This window comes from Gnatocerus cornutus, chromosome 1 (genome assembly GCF_029298725.1).
Source record: "Gnatocerus cornutus isolate USDA-ARS CGAHR chromosome 1, icGnaCorn1.1, whole genome shotgun sequence".
NCBI lineage: Eukaryota > Metazoa > Arthropoda > Insecta > Coleoptera > Tenebrionidae > Gnatocerus > Gnatocerus cornutus.
In genome coordinates, this window is record NC_142233.1 from 18,575,119 (window position 1) to 18,587,765 (window position 12,647).

Sequence of the window (12,647 nt, forward strand, 5' to 3'; positions counted from 1 at the left end):
TCTTACGGACGCTGCATGATGGGCTAGAGCGACATCCATTTGTAGCCACATATTATTAATTCTTGCTAAGGGAAGCTCACCAATTAAATTTTGGTAATCATCTATAAGAAATTCCAAAAATTTTCTCCGCCAAGTCGAGGGGGAATAATAATAGGTCCAATTAAACGATTATCGAATATGCCAGCCCAAACATTAAGACTAAATCGTTGCTGATGTTTGGACAATGTAAATACCGTAATAATAATAATTCCTAGTATTGTAAAATTCATCTCTTAAAAAATTTGCTGCATCGGTCCACACAATGTTTCTACAAAATTGAGAATCATCTTGCACCTGTTGCAGCAACCAATTAAAAATTTTCCCTTCTTACAATAATCTTCTGGCAATAATGCATGCACTTTTGTAAAATGGTAAGGATGAAGCCGCTCATTTCGAACAATTCTGCTGACTGCGCTAGACGAGGTATCCAACATATTAGCAATGGCACAGACGTTGTTGGATCTTCTTCTATTAAGTCTAAAATGGCTTCTTCCATTTGAGGTGTTCTTTTTGTTCTGGGGCGCCCTCAATCCCGATATAATGCTCCTTCCGGTACTACACTCCCTGTCTCCTGCATGTATTCGTTGATCCAACCGTCTAAAAACATTGCTCTTTGGTTGTCTCCCGATATACCCTTGCAGCTGCGATGGCATTGCTTCGGCACTCGCCCAGCACCAAATACATGTCAGCGTATTCATTATTTGTGAACATTATTAATTCACAATTCTGACAATTTAGGTGTCATTCGATTTGAAAGGTTTCAAGCTATTGTGATTAAAACATTTATTTGTATGCGTGTGCAATGTTGCCACATAGTTTTTCAGGTAAAAACAGCATAAGGTAATCGCTTTAACCCTTTACTGTTGTAAACGTACATGTACGTTTGCAATTTTGTGGGCTTTAACTGTTGTAAACGTAAATGTACGTTTTGACAATTTTCTCAGAAACTACAAATGATAAGAATTTCGATTTTTGAGAACAAATATAAACAAATAAGACGAATCAAATGACAATATTTACAAGTTTGTGGCACTTCCGGTTATACCGGAAGTAGAAGTCAACTTGCTCAGTTTAAATGGAAGACTCAATATTACTAGATTTTTGAATTCTATATCTACATTGAGGGTCACTTTTTGTATATTTATTACATATCGTCAACTAAGTGACAACATTCGCTATCTCAGTTGTGAAAATAATTTGTTACTACTTTTTCTCACACCAATTTCTCACGGAAAACTGGTGAGGATTATCTTTTGTATTTCGGAATAGATTTAGATCTATTCTATTCTATCTATTTTAGGTTAAGATTTGATAACAAACAATTATTTAGAAAAATTATTTACACTGCCCAAAACCAGTTTTTTTTGCGCTCCCGTGTGACCTTGTTAAAATTGAGATAGCGGTTGTTGCCACTTAGAGGACGATATAATGCTCTATGCCTGAATTGTTTTATTTCAGAAACATCCTCATTTTTTTAAATAAAATTAAATTTGCACATTTGTAGTTTTTAAGAAAAAATCTCGTTATAAGTCGGCTATGAATCTAAACATCAAGTAGGTATTGCAAATAAAAGTAGCTGTCAAGAATTGTACAACAATTGACACTAGTTAGTTGTTTGTTGAGTGAAAATAATAACATGAGCGTTCACGATAACAATTTGTATGAAAGCGATGATGAATTATCATTTATGGAAGATGAAGATAGCTTTTGCGAAAACGTAAATTCTGATGATTCCGCTTCCACGGAATCCAGTGATATACCAGTTCGCCGTGGTAGAAGAGGAGCAGTGAGAAACCAAAGGCACGCAGGTAATCAAAATGGCAACAGAAAATGGGTCAATGATAACATATTTCAACCAATTTTATTTTCATTTGATGAAGACAACGCTGGTATTCAAGAAAATTACTTAAATTTGCCAGAAGATGCCAAAGAATTTGATTTTTTCAAATCAATCTTTGATTTGGAATTAGTGGCACTTGTTATATGTGAGACCAATAGATTTGCGCAAACTGTTACTGAAAATGTGGAAAATTTACGTCCGACGTCAAGAGTAAGAAAATGGGAGGATTTGACATGTAGTAAATTTTATGTATTTTTGGCGGTCACGATGCTAATGGCCCACAGCAAAAAGAATCGAATTAGTCAATATTGGTCTAATGATCCTCTTCTCAAGCAATCAATTTTTGGAAAGTTTATGAGTTGTGATGAATATTTACTTATTTTGAAAATGCTTCATTTCAACAATAATGAAAATCAAACACAAGCAAACGACAAACTTTTTAAAATTCGTCCTGTTTTGAAGAAAGTGACTCAAACTTTTAAAAATTGCTTCTTGCCTTACAAGGATTTGTGCGTTGATGAAAGTTTATCTCTATGGAAAGGAAGATTGGCTTGGAAGCAGTACATTCCTTCCAAAAGACACAGATTTGGAATAAAAATATTCATATTGTGCGACGTAAAATCTGGATTCGTTTTGAATATGATTGTGTATGTGGGAAATTCTACTGACGTAGAAATGGAAGAATCAGTAGGATTGACAGGTTCAGTTGTAAAAACTCTCTTAGAACCGTATTACGACCAAGGGCACACAGTATACTTAGATAACTGGTATACTCAACCATTACTCTTTGAGCAACTACATCAAAAGAGAACTGGAGCTGTGGGTACAGTCCGAACAAACCGAAAAGGTATGCCAATATGTCCGAATGTTAGTCAAACTCAGAGACTGGTCAAGCATACTGATATAATGTTGTGTACAAAGTGGAAGGATAAGAGAGACGTTCACATGCTAAGCACAATTCATGCAGATGAAATAGTTAACACCGGGGCAGTGAATTGACGAACCAATGAACCAACAAGAAAGCCAAAAGTGGTACATGACTATTGTAAAAAAATGGGCGCTGTAGACAAAAGTGATATGCAAATTAGTTTTACGGCAACTGAAAGGAAGTCGATGAAGTGGTATAAGAAGCTATTTTTTCATATTGTGGATGTCGTAACTCGTAATAGCTATATTTTATACAAATGTTCAACCGAAAAACGTCCTCAATTGAACGAGTTCCGATTAGAACTGATACGGCAGTTATTGGAGGAATATGGTGAAGAAAGATCTCCGAAAAAAGGACGAAAATGTGGCGACAATCCTGGACGATTGAATGGAAGACACTTTCCTGCTAAAGTTCCATCAACTGAGAAGAAAAGAAGAGCACAAAGAGACTGCTTTGTTTGTAAGCATAGAAAATATGGAAGAGCTTCACGAAAAAGTTCCACGGTTATGTGCTCGGAATGCGATGTAGGATTATGTTTGGACCCGTGTTTTCGAGTTTACCATACTCAAAAATGTTTCTAATAATTTTTTCATTGTTGGATGTTTTTTGATTTTTTTTCTGAAGGTTTTTTCTAATTTTGTTAATATTTCTTTAAGTTGTTATATTCTCCTAGTATTGTTTTGCTCTTATAAATAAATAAAATTAATATTTTATTATTATTATTATTATTATTATTATTAAACAATTTTTGCAATATTTTGAATGTAATCACAATCAGTTTACAGATAAACCATTTTCTTCCACAAAATTTCAAATTATTTTACCATTCAAGTCTCAAAAAAAAAAAACATTTTCAAAGTTATCTCTAAGATTCAAATGTAACAGTTAAAGGGTTAAAACAAATAATATTGTAAAGCAAGCAATTGCTAACTGTGTTGCTAACGCCCAAAGTGTCGTTTCTGTGAACATACTAATGGAAAATAGTGTGTCCTAATTGTTGAATTAAACGACTGTGAAAAAATAATATTTGAGCCCCCATATTTTTAAAACAAAGGCATAGATTTTTTTTTAAACATTTTTTTGAACAGTATTAGTCATTACTCATCAACGTACCACTAAGTTGTTTCGCGAATTTTGGGACACCTGTATACCATTTTGTCGAAATGTATAAGGAAGAAAAACGCTGGCCCATCCTTAACGAGCCGCTTGAGGTATGATAGAAAAATGGATAATTCAGTCGCGCAAATGTTTTGTTGTGTTGTTGTGACAACACAAATTAATTTCGATAAACGGTAAAATTCCGAATTATCATAAATTTGACAAGTTTAAATTAAAAATGTTCACTACTGTCGAATCGACGGACATGGCGATGTTGTATGGGAAGGCTGGTACATAAAAAATATCTCACATTTAATTAGTTCTATTACCAGTTAAAATATTCTAATCTATTTAAGAATCACTCTGTGTACACACTTCTTATTTTGTACGTGTGGTTCAAAGTCCAACACACCATCACGATAAAAAAGAACTAAGACAAAATGCTGCCGTTTTGTTAACATTTGCTTCATTATCATCTAACTACAGTCTTCAAGAATTGAGACTTGATAACTTCTTTTTTTCTTGCTCATTGGACCTAAATAGTTTTCCTTGTTTCGATTCTAAACCTAGGTTTGATCAATAAATTGAAAAACGTTTGCTCAAAGGTTCGATTCAGAAAAATAGGCGATTTTTTTACTAGGCAAAAAACATCCATGTCACGTAGTAGACGTTTTTTATTTCCCACTTATCATCAAAAGAGACGTAAATATCTTTGCATTTAAAATAAAAATGTCAACAAACTTATTTTGACATTCCCCCTCGCTAAATTATTACCAACCAATTGGGTCCTTTAAGGCTAACATATGAAGTTTAATAAGGTAAGCGTCAATGGTTTTCCATCAATAGACTCAATTATTCGAATTCCAAGGACCAGGCATAGAATTTGAATTACTTACCGAATAATTTGATTTAGCGAAAGCTAAAGTTTTTTTTGAAATGATTTTTTTCAAATAAATTTGGAAAAAAAATAAAATTCAAATACAGGCTGTCCCAGAACTCGTGACCCAGAGAAACAAGGCTTATAGAGAAAACAATTTTGAACCAAAATTTCGAAACAAAATTTATTTAGCTCAAAACATTATCGAGTTAAGACAAAAAAACGGTAGCCAATCCTGAAGCAGAACAGTATTTGAAAATCGGTATCTATGAACACATACTATCATATAATGGACAGATCAACATTACACTCTCGTTGCCTAGGATATTTTATCGCCAGAATAGGTTTCCGGGATTGGTTGTTACTTTTTTATCCTTTATCAAATACTACAAGGTGTTTATAAATGTTTCTAGCATCAAGGGTGGCGATGAAATGTCAAAGAAATTTGCCGCTCATTACAAATGTGGGTTTCGATTTGTCAACTGACATTTGCAGCTAACCTCAAACATGAAGCAAAGTAAGTTTTGGGAAATAAACTGTTTCAGTTGTGGCTGAAAACCTAAAAATCGAAAACTTGGGCACAAAACCGTAACTAAAACGTTATTGAAGTAAGTAACATTATAAGTAATTTTCATGATAGTAATGTTCACTATGAGAACAAAGCGGCAAAATAGTGTACGGCGGGAATTCCAAAGCCACGCTTGATGCTAGAAACATTTATAAACAGCTTGTATTAAACATAATCAATTTTTATTTTGAAATTGACGATCTCTATTGCTGTCGGCACCCTCCCTTGCTACATTGGTCATGAGTAGTCTCTCATTTGGACACCACGTCATAGCAAGAAAAAAGATATAACAGAATCTCGTGAATTTATATAAATTGGTGAGTGTCTAGGAATAAGTTTGTTAATTCGCAAATAAGCATTGCATTTATCCTGGATAATTAGAATTATTATACTTACATACAGGTGTTTTGAATTTTCGCTGCCATATTTGAAACGGACACACAGAAAAATGGCCGAGTCAAAAAATTTATAAACATTTTGAGATTTCAGCAATAATTATAAATGAGCTACAATAATTTACTCTTTAACTGTTATACAATGTATATACGTTTTGACATTTTTTTCATAAACTACAAAAGATAATAATTTGAAATTTTGGGAACAAAAATAAGCGAATAAGACAAATCGAATGACAATATTTACACATTTGTGACACTTCCGGTTATACCGGAAGTAGTAGTCAACTTGCTTATTTAAAATAAAACACCCTATATAAATATTATTGCATTTTCAGATTCTACATCCAAATTAAGGGTGACTTTATGCATAATATGCTGATCTTAAATTAAACCATTTTAGAGATATCTTGATTTTTGTTAAAAAATTGCACAACAGAAGAGAAATTATCTTTTCGCGATAAGTACCCTAAAATCTATTTCAAAATCGCCACGTTAATTGGAAAATAAGCTCAATATAAACGTACAATAAAATTTTGCGTTAATTTTATGTATTGGACATCTATTTCCTACTAAAAACACGGAAAAAAGTTTTTACTCTTTTGTTTTCAATTTTTTTAAGCATGCCTTGGAATGATGACAATTCAATTTTATGTGGATCTTTTATAAACAAATTTGGTGGTCTAATAGAAATAAAAAAATCTCAAAAATGTTTATGGAGATATTTTTTTTTGTAATGCTAATTTTTTTTTAAATCGAGATATTTCAGAAATGATGCAATGTAGGTATAGCACGGTATGTAGAAAGTGATCTTTAATTTGCATATAGAATTCAAAAATGTAATAAAATATAGGGTGTGCTATTTAAAATAAGCAAGTTGACTAGCACTTCCGGCAAAACCGAAAGTGTCACGCTAATGTGAATCTATTTATTCGATTCGTCTTAACCGCTTATTTTTGTCTCCAAAATTTCAAATTCTTATCATTTGCATTTTCTGAGAAAAATGGCGAAACGTACATATACGTTTACAACAATTTTAAAGGGTTAAATTTTGGTGCCCATTTTTTTAGGAATGACCCGCTTATTTAAATTTATTTATTTATAAATTGGTATTGAGCAAGTATTAATGCTTCTCAAAAATGTCATACACCTGAGTTCACCTGATTTCCTCGCTGATTGTCTTGTGATTTTGTTTAACTTCCCCTGATTTCCGTGTGATTTTGTCTAACTTCCCCTGATTTTATTTTGATGTCTTCTAACTCCTGATTTTCAAGTAACATTCTCTGATTTCTTATTAAATGCCCCGGATATCTTAATAATTTTTCCTTATTGTCTAGTGATTTCTTGTTGATGACATAACTTGTCAGAGGTTACTACTTCTCAAAAATGCCATACACTTAACTTCCTCTTACTTTCTCGCTAATTTCCCCTGATTTCCATTTGATTTTGTCTAACTTCCCCTGATTTCTTTGTGGTTTTGTCTGACTTTCCCTAGTTTCCTATTGATTGCCCCTGATGTCCTAATGATTTTCCAAGGATTTCGTCTTACTTTCTTTGATTTTTTTTATTTCGTTTAAGTTTCCCTGATTTCGTAACGAATTCCTCTGATTCATAGTGATTTCCTAAGGCTGATGCACTATTAGTGTTGTCATTATTTACACTTTCTTGTTTAATATGTCACCATTAAGCCTCTGTTTAAGTTTGCCACCCTAAACCCTAAAAACATCCTGTATCTTCAATTTGGACTTTGTAGTTTGACTTCGTTGTTTTTAATTTCTTTATCTCGAGTTCTCTAGTATTTTTGAAAACTCTATGAATTTTTCGTTTCTCTTGCAATGAACATCCTCGAGAACTGTGTCAATAAATTGCGTCCAGAAAAATCTGAAGATAACAAAAAATACAGTAAATTCATTATCAAAACAAATAAATTAGGTAGGGGAGAGGGGGGCATAGTGGGGTACTTAACATTCAATTAGCCACGCATGTTAAAATAATAGAAATTAACAATTTTTTTTTACTAAATATCATAGACTAATGTATTGCGGATGATTTTTGTTGTACTTTTTTTGATTACCATAAAAAACTTACGACATGTGAGCATTATTTTGAAAAATGGGATTTGCCCCGCTTTGCCCCGCACATAGGGGTAAAGTGGGGTACCCTAAGGGAAAATCAAATTTTTGAATAACTGTGTACCTACTTGGAAAAAGCAACATTTTAAAATTACTTAGGCATCAATGCATATTGCACATAAATGAGCAGGTTCATCATATTTAGCCACTACATTTGTATGACTAGATTTGAAAAAAACTTGCTCCCTCACTTCGCGAATTTTTTAACGAAAACACTGAATTTCACATTTTGTTTTATAAAACATATAGGTTTCCACATTTTGTTTTTTAAAACACACGTGGTTAACTGTCAACTAACAACCAATCAAAACACGCTATTCGACTTTTTTCACGGCGTTTGATTTGAGCAGCAGGAGTGTTACCCCGCTATGCCCCGGTACCCCACTATGCCCCCCTCTCCCCTACCTATAAGAACTTTGTAACAAATTAGTAGTTGTGATTATTTTTACATCAGCATTGTTGTCAATTCAATGATTGGAAATTATTGCTGTTAGAATTAACAATAAAGAGTAGGTAGATGACATTGTTTCATAGGAATTTAGTAAATATTTACTCATGTTAAACATCTCATTATGTAGTTCCACAATTAATTTCAACTTATACCAGGTGTATGGATTTTGGATCATAGGAATTTTACGTACCTATATACTGTTCCAATTCTTCTAACGTTTTTATGGCAGTACCACCCTTAGAAACGCTAATAACTCACACAACCCCTCATAAATTGCGGTAATTGCATATACCACGCACTCTAACTGGCCACATTTACGAAGAAAATATTGTTAGACCAATTGTTTGACTCCTGCGACAAGAATGTGGAGGTATTATAAGTTAATTTTTATGGACGACAATGCGCGGCCTCATCGCACACATGCGGTGCAGGCGGCACTTGAAGAAAGAAATGTTCACAGCATGGAGTGGCCTCCAAACTCTCTGGATATGAAACCAATAGAACTTCCTTGGGATTGCTTGGGTAAAGCAATCAGACGTCGAAACAATCCGCCAAATAACGCACAAGAGTTAGTTTTGGCCGTTCAAGAAGAATGGGAAAATATGCCACAAAAATTAATTAACGATTCCATTGTTGGAATGCCAAGATTGCCAAGACGAGTAAATGCCTTATTAAGATCCAGAGGTGGTCCAACGTATTATAATCTTTTAATTTTCATTGTTATGAGAGAAAAATTGTTTCTGATGGAATGTAAATTTTCTTGAATTTTTTAATTTGCGTTATAAGTTTCAAAACTGCCAATAAATTTCTATAGGAGAATTTTGTTTAAATTAAATGCTGTTTGAAGTAGAAAATTTTTATTTTAATCTTTAGTGTGTGGTTTTATAGAGGGGTGCAAAAGTTTTGAACGTTAGTGTAGTATTTTTGATTCCATACTTTTATTTTTACACCTATTACTTGTTTACCAAGAAGTTTTCAATAAGCAATAACTGATAAATCGATTTCCATAAAACCTTTCCAATTTTCAATTTTTAATTAAATTTCAATTGTACAAGGTAAGGCCACAAAGGTCAATAAACACATTTCCTGGTCTTTGTATGCCCACAAGACTAATATTTTTAAGTAATTATGACTGACGAAACTCAAAAATATGATGAAAAAAAAACTTTTCAAAGTGCACATTTAGTTCAGGGAATTTAGATCGAAAATGACAAAAACAAATTAATAAAGTTTTGAAACTTGGCAGAAACAATTCTTGAGGGATCAGGACATCAATAAAAAAAGTTCTCTCACCAAACATTTAAAATTAGGGTAAACAGCCCCAAAATTGTTTTCCTCCTTTATCTTCTAAACCATGTACTTTAGAGCAAATATAGAAGTAACAAAAAATGTTGACAATTAAATTCTCTACAAAAATTGTCTTATCCATTTTTTTGCTACAGCGAATGTAACTCGCCAAATGCGGCGCGAAGATGAAAATGAGTAGGAGCAAGGTACTGTATGCAGAGTATGCGTGGACGTTCAAGCACGTCACGAAATTTTACAAAAAATGTACTTGCAGATTGAAAATCTCATTGCTGAAGTTAAATGGCCTCATGATTCTGATTCTATAATCCATTTTGTTCTATGAGCTCAAGACTCAAAGTTGTAAAAAAATACGAGTAAGTAGACCACGTTTATCAATTTATTATTTTTTGTACGATAGAACAATTTTGCTAAGTTACTACGCCTGCTGTTGGAACAGCAAGTAGAGTTTACTGGTTACCAAGATAAACAAAACGATAATTACAAAATTTAATTACCGTTCTAGAACCCAGTAAGTAAAAATTAAAAAATAGTCATTAAAAAAATAGTATATTATGTATTAAGAAGGGTAAGGACACTTTACCGAGCGAAGACAATTGTTTGGAGGAGGAGCGCAGCGACGACTCCAATTATTGTCTGAGATCGGTATAGTCCTTAACGTTCGTGATGCTTATAATATTTTTTGCACGATGGACAAATTTCGATTATTTTTATAAAAATAAAAATGTTACAAATAATTGACATTAATTGTTCTTCAATAATTCCTGAAAAGTCAAAATTTCGGTCTGAGAATGGATATAAATTCTTCTTTTTTAATGACTATTTTTAAATTTTTACTTACCGTTCTAGAACGGTAAGTAAATTTTGTACTTACCGTTTTGTTTGTCTTGGTAACCAGTAAACTCAACTTACTGTTTCAACAGCAGGCGCGGTAACTAAGCAAAATTGTTCTATCGTGCAAAAAAGGATTTATATACATTCTCATACCGAAATTTTGACTTTTCAGGAATTAATTGATGTCAACACGCCCTTTGATTAATATTAATAAAAATCACCCTGTATAAGCGCATGATAAAATATGTTGTATGAATATACTAATTAACACTAATTTGCGGTTTTCGGGTTTTCGCCCTCTAATTGTATGAATTTTTATAATTACCACAATTGTCTTTTCATGTGGGAAAAGTAAATTGGTTATTTGGTATAAGTCATCACTTCTAGAGCGAACAAACAATGTATAAAATTCTCAGTGGAATAAACTTTTTTATTTACCTAAAACCCATAAAACACACGTTTTCAATCATTTTTACGTACCACTATCATTTTTGCTTGAATGTTGGTAATCATTAGCTATTTTGTGTGAAAAATTTCTTATCTTTGGAAAGCATTGTTTGTACCTATAATAAGTTAATAATTGTAAAATCACATGTTTTGTCTATATCGCAGACATTAATGTCTTTTTTTTCTTATAGTTTGTCATCGCAATAGACGGTTTTCAGTCATTGATTTCTTCTTATACAGAGTGTCCTAGAACTAGCGCCTAGCCGAAAAAAGGCGGATGCCGACAGCAATCAGGACGCCAAAAATGCAATTCGTTTTGTCTTGATGTGCATTAAAATTGAGAAATTGCTCAACGAAAATTACCAAACTCAGAAGCTCAAGCACAAACGAATGGTGTTATGCAACAAAGATCCAACTCATAAGAAAAATTTGATGTACTATCGCGGAATCAAAATTTCGAACATCTTATTGATTGATGTTTAAAAATTGTAAACTGTCTATTGTCTTTATAACCTTAAAATTTATTTTTATACTCATCGCTTGTTTTTCGATGTTTTGCGCACGCTTTTCAGTGCGCGAAGCAGTGTTTCGCGGTTGAGTAGGGCTAGTCGACCGCAAAACAAAACAAAAGACAATCGTGCCTTGACAACGTGTTTCACCAGTGTCAGTATGGAACTTAATATTGAAAGGGTGAACCAAATAAATAACAGGAGGTTTTATTATTCGACATTGGGGCACACAAAGTTGAATATTTCACAACAACAAAATTACAAATATAAAAAATGATTGCTAAGTTACCAATAACTACTTGATTTAATAAGCAGTTTGTCTACCCCTTTGTTTGCCTTTTTAGTGACTTGGAAGTACTATGTCAAAAAAGGCTTACAAATCATGGCAATCGCATGACAATTCTGTCTAAAAATTTAGTAAAATCTAAAAAATTTAACTAAAAATATATTCGTATAAAAAATGTTATACAATCCTCGTGCGCGAAACTTGTTCGTGCATTTGCGTAAATAAACGTTCATGCACGAACATAAGCTTCGCGCACTAGTATTGTAAATAACTAAAACGGCACAGCAAATGTCAGAAATTTACTTTGTATGTCAGTCACAATGATAATAAAGCTTGCCTTACATTGCCATGTCAAAAAGTGATGATAAATCGATTAAAACTGACACAATCTGTTAAGCCTCATATGGACCTAAAATTCTTAAAGCCAATAGTCCAACTGAGGTGCTACATCAGTGTTACTGCAATTTTGTACTACAGAATCGGTAAAATTAAATCTTGAATAGCCATGATCTCCGTGCCGCAAATCGCTTACGCAAAGTTGCCGCGCTGTCAGATGCAAAATGAAATGAAGCACAGGGCGCTAAAGCATTGTCGAGCGTCTATAATTTTTGAAACATGGGGTAGACAAGTAGTAGACGAAACGACTTGCACCATCTCATTCTTGTTGTGCCAACCAATTAAACAAGATTTAATTGTTATTTAAATTTTTTTTTCTCTATCTCTCGATTATTTAAATCACACTATATCTTGAACTTTTTGCCAGTTCCCTTGAATGTAACTGCATCTCATTGATAACTCTGAAAGATGACTGTATAAACTGAGAAAATGTGTAACTATTGGAGTAATTTTGCTAAATAAATTTTTTAGTTAAACGTTATTTTGATAATTATTCATTACAGAGTGTGTAAAATGTAGATATGCCAATATAAAACCAATAA